Below are 12,013 nucleotides of genomic sequence, written 5' to 3'. Positions count from 1 at the left end.
ATCTATCCACTTTTTTTTTTTTTTTTTTTTTTTTTAAATAGTGGGTTGTGGAGTTAGGATAATGACAAATATGATGTAACTTTTGTAACTGCAATAATTTCTCATTGTACTGTATACTTTTTTTTCCCCAAAAATATCAGTTTTTTTTTAGTCCCTTACCAGCCAAACCAGTCGGGGACTATAGGTTTGTGCAGTTCCATCAGTACATCAGTACATTTGTCAGTCTGTCTGCAATTTCATGACTGCTCTGTAATTTCCGCATGCATGGACAGATTATGATATTGCTTCATACAGTTGTTCCCCATACCATGACAGTGTGTTGCATGCAACAACCAAGTGTGTACTGTATACACAGTACCCATGTAGAGTTATCATCCAGTATGGAACTTTGTATTGGATGGCAATACTTGTTTCATTATGACTGATGCTGCATATTAGAAGAAACTGGGAAATCAGCCTTATAAAGTAGCATGGGATTTTAGGCAGTACTGTATTTATGTAACTGTGTCTGGACTGGAGTGCAAAAAAGGGTGTCAAAAGTAGCATTAATAGTCATTGTAATCCTAGGTTCATCAGAAATGTGAACTCAGTGGACTATAGACATTGCCCTTCTGCAGCCCACCATCATCCTTTTGAAGGGTAGGGAGGGAATTGAGGGACGATTGTATAACCAGGTAGCTTTACTACGCCCTTATCAGTTCCACCCTTGTGAAGGTCTCCCTTACCAACAAAGGACATTAAGAAAGGCTACATATAATGAGGATTTCTGTATTCATTATCTCAGGTGCCTGGCCTCTATACGGAACCAGGTTATTTTGTCCATACAAGTTCTCACCATTATGGTCACTCTCATTGCTTTTTGTTCATTCTCTCAGATGTTCTGTCCACAATGTGAATGTAGGGTATGTACAAGGCCAGGACTTGAACTAGCATCAGATGGTGATTCTTGGGGTCAAATTCTCACCTACTGTGGAGCTACAGTTTCTAATGATCAGAGGGTGAATTATGAGGGAGACCATTTTCTCCCACAAGGGCATCAATAAATGTACCTCCATAATGCCTGACAAGTGGAACTTGTGTTTATATATCAGTTGGTACTCAGAAACAATCCTAAAATAATCTCCTGAAGCTAGTACATCAACCCAGAATAGTCAGTATTGCATACTGAAAGTCATCATTATAGGCCTTCTTGTAATGTTGTTTTTAACTACTGTATCCAGAGTTTCGTTTTCGTTTTCATTTTTAAAGGCTCCAACATTCTTGCATGTGTCAGCCTTGGTCACCTAATGGCGGCTCTCCACCCTGCACGATCCATTGCGGCCTCCCTGTTCAGTCCCTTAACCCCGAGGTCACACTTAATGACCTCGTCCCATGTCTTTCTCGGTCTACCCCTCATAACCCCACCCCCAATATTAACACTTCTCACCTTCCTCACCCAATTTCCATCCCCCATCCTCTCCACAAGTCCAAGCCATCTCAATCTACCTCTCCTCATCACAACACCAATACACTCCAGTCCCATCCTACCTCTCAACTCTTCCATTGTAAACCCAGCCCCTCCAGGCCTTGAACGCAGGGATGCACCGCACATCAACCTAATCATTGTCATTTCTGTACGTCTGAGCTGGCGAATATCTTCCTCCTTCACTGCCCAGGTCTCACTACCATACAGCATTACACTCCTAACACATGCTGCATACAAAGACCCCCTAGCACGTAGGGAGAATCCTCTCAATGTCAGGAGAGGCAAGAGCTCCCTGAACTTCTTCCACCCACTTCTCACCCTAGCCACAGAGCTAGCTCCAGCACCACCTCCAGCACACAACATGTCTCCCAAATAACAAAACTCTTCCACACACTCAAGGGACTCACCAGCAAGTTCAATCCTTTCACGTCTGACAATCTCCACCTGCTCACCCCGACACGCCATACACATAAAATCAGCATTATCTCGCAGTCTACCTCTGATACCACTACATCTCTTATGCACCCATTTATCACAAACACCGCACAAGATGGATTTACTTCCCTCGCCCTTGTGGCAAACTGCACATGGCCACTCTCCCTCGTCTTTGACAGTACCGCCACCAACCCTAGATATCATCACTTTTGTTTTTATCTGCATTTACCCTTAAACCCTTGTACCCCATACCATAAGTTAAAGAAAAGTTTCCTCCATTGCTTTTTGTAAAGCAGATGTTCATTTTTTCCTCAGCTATCTGTACCATTTGTAACGAAAAAACCATGGTATTTTGTAGTTGTTGTATTTGAAGGGGGAGGGAGGGTGAGACAGAGGAATAGGGTGGAGAGGTATGGTATATGAGAGACAGGAGTATGAGTTTGAGAGAGGTGGCAGAGGACAGGATGACATGGAGGGTATTCATTTGTGGCCATCCCATATGGAATTAAGGTATCTGGAAATAGGTAGCTGGATAGGTTTTTGAATACATCCATGATTTAGTATGGGGACTGCCAGAATTATAGTTTTTTGATGTTGTGGCCCCAGCCTCATGGATGTAAACCCAATGGACCTCAGGCTGAAGTTGCCTTTCTCTTGCACTCCACCCTACTTTGGGAGATAGGGAGATAGAAAAGGAGTTGAGGGATGCTTGTATAACCGGTGAACAAAGCCACTTGGTTATATCCTTTCTACCACATTAATGTGGGCTTTTTTTCCTCTCTCTCTCCCTCTCTCCAATGTGCTCGTAGAGAAGTCAGTGCTGGGAAGTGTTGCTGATACGAGGGCAGTTAGAGGACAGTGTGGAGGTTTGTTAGATCATATGATTGTGGTATGCAATATCAAGCTGAGAGGAGTGAGGTGGACCAGAATGGAGAGGAGCAGTCAGACAGAGAGACTGACAGTCGTAAAGCTGAGGATCAGAGAAGTGGCGGATAAGTACAGGGCCAAAGTAAGGGAGGAGTTGGAATCAGTGAATTGGAATAAAATTATCTGGACAACCTGTGGAATACATATAGGGATTGCGTGCTTAGGAATGCTAAAGCAGTTTGTGGTGTGGCAAGAGTAACAACAAACAAGAAAGGTACGGCGTGTTGGGATGAAGAGGTTGAGAGAGCAGTGGAGGAAAAGAGGAAGAAGTGGGTAGAGTGGTTACAGGACAGGGGCTCAATTGAAATTAGAACTGAATATATTGAGAGCAAGAAGCTTGTAAAGAGACTAATGAAGAGGAAAAAGAAGGAGGTACATGATAATCTAGGAAGAAAAATGAATGCAAATTACTCTGATAATAGGAAGTTATTCCAGAAAGGGGTTTGGAAATGTAGAAGTGACAGTGGAAAGAAATGTGAAAGTGTGAAGGATGTAAGTGGTAGATTATTAACTCATGGGGATGAAGTAAATGCTAGATGGAAAGAATATTATGAAAGTCTTATGAATGGGAATGGAGAGAGCAGAGTGACCATAAACATGATTAGCTTTGAGGGTGTACAGAGAAGGAATGCAGTGCCAGCAAACATGACACTTGCAGAGGTGAAGAACGCTGTGAAGTGACTGAAAAATGGGAAAGCAGCCGGGGTTGAGGTATATGCAGAGATGATTAAGTGTAGTGGTGAGAGTGGAATGAAGTGCTTGTTGGAGATATGTAACAAGGCATGCATGAGTGAAACTGTGTCAGTAGAGTGGAAAAAAGCTGTGATTTTACCTCTAACAAAAGTAAATGTGAGCGAAGTGAGTGCAAAAATTATTGTGGCATGTCTGTTGAGTGTTGTAGGGAAGGTATATGGAAGAATAATTATAAAGAAAGTAAGAGAGATGTCAGAAGGCTTAGTGAGTGACGAACAGGGTGGCTTTAGGAGTGGTGGAGGATGTGTGGATCAAATATTTGCTGTGAGACAGATAGTGGAGAAGGCTTGTGAGAAAGACAATAAGATGTTTGTGGCATTTATGGATCTGGAAAGAGCATACAGCAAAGTAAACAAAGAGGGATTGTGGAAGGTTTGCACATGTACAGCGTAGATGGTAATCTGTTAGGTGATGTCAAGAGGTTTTATGATGGTAGTGAGGCATGTGTAAGGGTAAATGGGCGTCCAAGTGAATGGTTCACGATCAGTGTGGGTGTGCAACACAGTTGTGTGTGATGTCCCCAAGGTTGTTCAGTCTATCTATCTATCTGTCTATCTCTATCTATCTATCTATCTATCTATCTATACCAAGGCTGCTTCCCCCAAGGAAAGGGAGGTAGCCGAGACAGGACGACACACTCCCCATTTACTCATTCATTCAAACACATTCATTCACATCTTAACCCCAAAGAGGAGAAGGAACAGATCCTCACCGCATCTCACTGCACAAGGGTCAACTGCGTAGTGCAAACAGTGACATCCGCAAGAAGGCCCCGACAGCAGAGCTGGTTTACCCCTGCCACATCATAATAGACCTATCCCCTTACCTGCACCTGACCTGATTAGCCGATCAGACCAAATGTGGGAGAATATCACCTCAGGGCTGCATCATCATTTATTCATTCACAATTTCTCTCCATTTATTTCTGTCACACACAGCCACTCTTCCTTGCCCAACAGACATTCCTCTCGCATCCAGTGCTTTCTTCACACTGTCGATCCATCCTATTCGTGGTCTCCCTCTCAGCCTTACTCCTCTCACATCAGATCTAGTTATCTTTTTCACCAATCGCTCATTATCCAGTCTCTCCATGTGCCCAAACCATCGCAACACCCTCTGCTCAACTCTACCAGCCATCTCCCGAACAACTCCAGTTCTCCTTCGCACTTCATCATTTCGCACTCGATCCATATGTGTCACTCCACACATACTCCTCAGACACCTCATCTCCATTACATTCAAACTTTTCCTCTGCTACACCCACATTCCATGTTTCAGACCCATATAATGCAGTCGGTACCACAACACCCTCATACAGCCTTCTCTTTACATCCATTCTAAGTGAACGACATCTAAACACTTTTTTCATTCCTCCCAGCACCTTACCTACTTCATTCATTCTGAACTTCACTTCTGCCTCTATTCTTCCATCCATAGCAACATGTGACCCTAAATATTTAAAACACTCTACCTCCTCAAGCAGCTCACCATTCAAAACTATATTCATTCCCCTACCATCTACCAACCTTGTACACTTCATCACTTTGCTCTTATTCTCATTTACTTTCAATTTCCTCCTTTCACACACCCTTCCAAACTCCTCTACCAACTGTCTCAATCTCTTCTCTGAATCAGCCACCAGTGCAGTATCGTCTGCAAACAGCTGCTGCTTCAGATTCCACTCTCCACCATCAACATTCACCAGACTCAGACCTCCACCTAAAACTCTTGCATTCACCACCCTTACAACACCATCCATTTAAATATTAAACAACCAAGGCGACATTACACATCCCTGTCGCAGCCTCACTCTCACGGGAAACCAATCATTCACAGCATTTCCCACTCTTACACATGCTGTACTGTTTACTTAAAAACTTTTCACCCCTTTTAGTAACCTACCATCAAGTCCATACAATCTTAAAACAGTCTACAAATACTCCCTATCAATTCTATCATACGGTTTCTCTAAATCCATGAATATATATACAGTATATATATATATATATATATATATATATATATATATATATATATATATAGTGGAATTTCAACTTTCAATGGGCATATGTACCTAAAAATCACTGCAAAATTCAAATAATTGAAATTTAAACTGAACTTCTTACGGGAAAAATTAGTTTGGGTCCAGGGCCTCCGAACCTAACTACCTAAAATCATAATTTTTTGCCCACTTTCCTGTAAACTTTATGAACTATAGTTGTGGTTAAGTAACAGTAGTTCTGTATTGTATTGCCATACTGTCAGCAAGTGTATACTTGGTGTATTTCTGCCCTTTCCTATATTGCCATTTCTCCTTTGGCTGCGAAGATTTAGAGGTGCCAGGCTGCTCTCGTCCATTACCACTGTTACCCGAATAACCACTCTTGCTTGCCATCTTGAAATAGGTAAGTTGCCGCAAAAATACAAAGAAAGTACATACAACTAAATTGCAGTGAAATGCATGTCCACATGTGGAAGGTACAGGCTGAAAGTGCAGCACTTTGCTCTAGAGGGCTGGCTGCTGGCTGGACAGTTGCAAGATGGCTGCCGACAACAGAGCATCACCTTGCACATGACGTGTTGTTGTTGGTGCCTACTCCCATCTGGGAGCTCTTGTCCGTAAACAACATGACTATTTTTTTTCTCAGTCTCTATTGTTCATTTCTATGTTGCTCCTTATAATCATAATTACCGTACTTCTCTTCGTTTCAGTATTCTGCCTACTGTATTTGCTACCACCTGTAATTCATTTTGTTTTAGTATTTCTGCTATTGATTCTCTTCCATTAACCCCTAAAACGCGGGGCGTCGCGTTTGTGACGCTCGCCGAAAAGGGACATAATGGCGGAGCGTCGCGTTTGCGATTCGAGTTAATTTTGAATAAACGTGGGCAAGGATGTTCCAGCTGGTATTGTCTATCAGTACCACCACCTTTTAGCTACAATTAGCATACTTTACCTTTGTACTACTGACCTCCGTTGTTGCCAAGTATCGCATTTCCCCCCCCCCCCCACGGCCCAGCCAGCCTGGCTGTGATACATGGCAGCGCTCTGACTGCTCAGAACTGTAAATCTGCGCTATCCTCTCACAAGCAGTTTATGCTAATAGGAAACGCTTGTTTCCCCAGTTGTCACACTAGCTTTTTTTCGCACGGTTTGCCCCTGTTTAGCGTCAGTTTACCGCAGACTTTCAAAGTGACATTATGGCGAGTTCTAGCTCTTCCGAGTCAGTGCGAGCCTCCGACAGGAACGAGAATAAAGTGACAGGCGTAAGGCTGAATAAAAAGCGCGCTGCGGTGATCTTTTGGGAAGTAATATGATTGAAAATAATGTAGTATACGTGTTTTTAGCTGTGAAAATGGAAATGTTTGTTGAGTGATGGGAAGACCTCCGCCGCGCTGCATGTCGGCCGTACACTTCGTTGATTTTAGCCTTATTTTCAGTGCTTATTGTACAAATATGGATTCCAAACTACCTGTACGTTGTAGTATAAAGTTTACTGTGACAGAATGAGGCTGTGGTAGAGGGGAAACTGGGTTGCTGGAGGTGTGAAAGTGAAGATTTTGTTACCCAACTTTGCAAGTCTCCACAAGTCCTTGGGTAGTTCACAAAGGCTCAACACCTGTCTCTGGAGAAAGCTGAATGTAAGTACTATCAGCCATACCAAATATAATGTTCTAGGGTTAATCTCTGATTTTTGGCTAATATTTTCCTACAGGTACTCAGACCACGATACAACGCCGCCACCCAGGGGGGGGGTCGGCTGTCCATTGGTTGCGCATTAGGGGTTAGTTTCTCTTGTTATATCTTTGAGATATTAAAGTATTGATTAATTAATAATAAGTATATAGATTACTAGTGGAGAAGGGAGAAAAAGTGAGCAGATGGAGAGAACACTTTAAGGAATTGTTGAACGTAGAGGATGGAAGTAATGCGAGTATAAGTGGCTGGGGAATGGCTGGGAGAAGGAGGGAGGTGAGAAGACAGGAAGAAATTAGTAGGATAGAAGTTGTGGAAGCAATGAAGAAAGTTAAATCTGGGAAAGCCCCAGGAATTGATGGAGTGTGTGGTGAAATGCTGAAGCATGGGGGAGAGATAGTAGTAGAATGGATGTGGAAGATGTGCAGATTAGTCTGGGAGGAAGGTAGAGTCCTGGAGGATGGAAGTCAGGTATAATTATTCCCTTGTACAAAGGAAAAGGGGAAAAAGAAGTGTGTGGTAATCATAGGGGCATTTGTCTTCTTAGTATAATAGGAAAAGTGTATGGTAGGATACTTATTGACAAAGTTAGAGAAAGAACAGAGAAATTAGTTGGAGAAGAACAGGGAGGATTTAGGAAGGGAAGAGGTTGTGTAGATCAGATATTCATTCTTAGATCTTTAGTGGAAAAGTTTCTAGAGAAGGGAAAGAAGTTGTATGCAGCTTTCATGGATTTGGAGAAAGCATATGACAGGGTGGATAGACAAGGATTGTGGAAAGTGTTAAGAATATATGGAGTAGATGGGAAGTTGTTGAATGCTGTGAAGAGTATGTAAGATGGTGCGAAGGCTGCAGTGCATGTGGATGGTGAACTAAGTGAATTTTTCTCTTTGAAAGTTGGGTTGAAACAGGGATGTGTCATGTCTCCATGGTTGTTCAATCTGTACATGGATGGGGTAATAAAAGAGGTACAAGGTAGGGTAGTGGATGTTGGAGTGGCCCTGGTGAGAGAGGATAGTGTTTGGAAACTCCCTGTACTGTTGTGTGCAGATGATACTGTGTTGTTGAGTGAAGACGAAGGGGAGCTGCAAGGCTTGGTGGATTAGTTTGAGAGAGTGTGTAAGAAACGGAATCTGAAGGTGAATGTAGGGAAGAGTAAAGTGATGGTCTTTGAGAGAGGTGAAGTCAGTGAATGTACAGCGAGGTTGGATGGTGAGGAATTGGAAAATGTGGGTACGTTTAAGAACTTGGGTAGTGTGATGAGTAAGGATGGAGGTTTGGAGGGTGAAGTGCTTGAAAGGGTATAGCAGGGAAGAAAGGTTGCTGGTTCTTTGAAATCAGTGGTAAGAAACAGGGAAGTGAGCATGGAAGTGAAAAAGTTACTACATGACAGTATTGTGATACCAACTCTAACGTACGGAAGTGAAGCTTGGACGTTGTTGGAAGGACACAAGTCAAGAGTGAGAGCAGTGGAAATGAGTTATTTAAGAGGAGCCTGTGGAGTCACATGGAGAGATAGGCTGACGAATGAGGATAGAAAGGAACGTTGTGGTGTTGATGTGGATGTGATAGGAAGCGTTATGAGGAACACACTGAGGTGGTTTGGCCATGTGGAGAGGATGGAGGGTGAAAGACTGACGAAGAGAGTGTATGTGAGTGAGGTGGAGGGGGGAAGAGGGAGGGGGAGGCCGAGGATGAGATGGAGGGATGGGGTGGAGAGGTATATGAGAGAGGGGGGTGTGAGTTGGGAGCAGGGCAGTGAAATGGCGGGGGACAGGGCGACTTGGAGGCGATTTGTTTGTGGCCACCTCAAACGGGATTGAGGCGTCTGGCGATAGATAGATAGATATTTATAGAATGACGGGGAATCGTCCAGGGTGCAAATTGTCCTGACGGGAAATCGTCTATGTTTTGATGGGGAATTAGCTGATGGCAGATTGACTTGACGGTGAATTGTCTTGGAACCATATCATCGTACACTTCATATGCTGTATGAATAAATGATGTTGATTTTCATTCTCTTCTTGACATGTCACATATAATATTAGGTTAGGCTCATACATTTTCTTATAATTTTCCTTCACTTCTAGCATTTTGGTTCACATAAAAAATGTTATCTTTGCTTGTTTTGGTTGGAGTCTGGCCCTGAGAGCACGTCGCATATGATATTAGTTTAGGCTCATACTTTTTCTTATAATTTTCCTTCACTTCTAGCATTTTGGTTCACATCAGAAATATTATCTTTGCTTGTTTTGGTTGGAGTCTAGCCCTGAGAGGATCGAAATACGCGACATTCAATCGAAAAGTAAGATAGGGAGACCACTCCAAAATGTATCGAAATTTGATTAGTGGAATTCTAAACTGTCGAAATTTGAGATTCCACTGTATATATATATATATATATATATATATATATATATATATGTGTATATATATATATATATATATATATATATATATATATACAGTAACCCCTCCAATATCCGGATCAATAGAGCCATCGGTAGGTTCGGATATTGGTTTCGTCCGGATATTGGGCCCCAGCTTATGGACTTGTACTTACGGACCCTAACACAGAGAAACACCTATACAACTCCCTCCGGACATGCATAGCACCTATTTAACACCCAAATCACACCAATAAGGCACATAAATGACTGAAATAAATGCAATAGAAACATAAAATGTGGGTTTAGAAGTATGTTCATACATTAATAAACATTCTGGTACTTATGGACTCTAACCGAACCTAACCTAACCGAACCTAACCGAACTCTGAAAAACACATTCCTACTGCACATGCGTGAGGTAAGTTTAGTATGGAAAGAAGTACAGTATGACACTTTCTGGTAAGTATAGTATGGGAAAAAATACAATATGAAACATTCTGGTAAATATAGTATGGAAAATAGTACAACATGAAACATTCTGGCTACTTACAGCAAGTCCCTGGCCACCTCGATGAATAACCGCCTCCTCTCGGACTCTGACAGTAAGAACGATTTCCTGAAGCACTTGCACTACACTCTTCCTGAAGTCTTGCACTGAACTTAGTCACTAACACACAGAAGTCCGTTCTTTTCACAGTGTTCACTTTAGTCCAAATAATGTTCCATTAAATTTAAGTGTTGCACATTAACTTTTCCCAAGAATTTATAAGTTTCCAAAGCCAAAACAAAGAAGGTGAGTTACGTTAAATTTCTTTTCTACTTAGTCTTTTTTCCCAACTTGAAAACCTTAACACAACACACCGTTTTTTTCACTGCACAACACTCAAAATTCCCGTGTGGTCTAGTGGAGAAGTTCTTGCTGTTTATTCACTGTCAGAGCCCGAGAGTATCACTGGCAGGCGTCCAAGGGGTGCATCGGTGGGTAGTGGTGATGGCGTACCGACTACAGAAGACTCTGAAGACAGCCGCAAACTCACGTCGAGCGGTGACTCCACTGTAGCTGATGTGCTGGGCTGTGGCTCGGAGCATGAGGGCCTGTCTTGGGGAGGCAACGGAGTGGAACCAGGGCTTGGCACAGTGGGGGTCACGGGCCTGAAAAAACTGTCAATCGTTGACTGACGCAAGGACCGACGATTCTGGCGATTGATGATGTGCTGCCGGAAAGCACGCAGTTCCTCCACGAGTCCCAAGGGCCCCATCTTCCTGTCGCAGTCCGGGTGTTCCAGGTAGTCTAGGACGAACTCTAGATGTTCCCGGAGTGCGCTCAGCCTGGGGATGGCTGGAGTAGTGTCCTGCTGGGCGGAGTCTGCATCATCATCGCCTTCTTCGTCGGAATCTTCAAGTTCGGGACTGACACCTGCAACCGAAGACGCGATCTCGATATCAGACAACGTCTGATACCCAGGATCGCCCTCGTCGTCGTCCAACCACTCACGAACATCGTCCACATCAACATCGTCGCCGTGCGTACGTAGCCGTGCATGGAAGTCATCCACGTCAGACCCTAGGAAATCGTACTCCACATCTGTTCCGAGAAGCAGACGAGACCAACCATTTTCAAGAGTTTTCACAGGGACTTCCTTCCATGCACTAGCTCAGTTGTACAGCGCAGACTTGATGTTGTAGCGGCGAAGGTTTTCCAAAGTCCGCTTGCCTCGAGTGTCACATCCTTCCCTGCGCTCGTCCTCGTCCTCGAGAACCACCATCACCTCGTCCAGGAACTTCCGACGGTACAGGCGCTTTGTTGCCACGATCACTCCTTGGTCCATTGGTTGAATGAGAGCAGTCATATTAGGTGGCAGAAACATGCACCTAATACGGCCATTCTCAGCAACCAAGTCCTTGTCGCACGGGTGGGGAGGTGCATTGTCGAGGAGAAGGAGAGCCTTTACCTGGTCGCGAGGAATTCCCAGTGTCTTCGTCTGGTAATGTATGACCTCCTTGACGAAGTGATGGTGAAACCAGTCTTTGAAAATCACAGCTGTGAACCATGCTTTCAAAGAATGGTACCATACGACAGGAAGGACATCCATCACCCCACGAAGGCACCGAGGCTGCTTTGCACGGCCAACAATAACGGGCTTAAGCCGGTGCATGCCGTTAGCATTGGCACAACACAAAGCAGATATCCGTTCCTTAGAAAGCTTGCGGCCAGGTACACGCTTCTCCGTCTCATCGGCGAGAGTGTTCGTTGGCACCGAGCGATAGAATAGGCCAGTTTCGTCAGCGTTATAGACTTGACCGAGAGTGAGGCCCTCCCTGTCGATCAAGCCTTTCACCTTGTGC

At 43.7% G+C, this 12,013-nt stretch overlaps 1 protein-coding gene across 1 annotated transcript in view; it reads left to right on the top strand.

Moving 5' to 3' along the window:
• Pbgs (Porphobilinogen synthase) overlaps positions 1-12,013 on the top strand; it is a 106,649-nt gene that overhangs the window by 70,956 nt on the left and 23,680 nt on the right. The window lies entirely within an intron of this gene.

This window comes from Coenobita brevimanus, chromosome 66 (genome assembly GCF_032717465.1).
Source record: "Coenobita brevimanus isolate Jiangsu-jjx chromosome 66, ASM3271746v2, whole genome shotgun sequence".
In the NCBI taxonomy this organism is placed as follows: domain Eukaryota; kingdom Metazoa; phylum Arthropoda; class Malacostraca; order Decapoda; family Coenobitidae; genus Coenobita; species Coenobita brevimanus.
The sequence above is the reverse complement of the archived record's forward strand: the minus strand, read 5'-3'. Positions and strand labels throughout refer to the sequence as shown.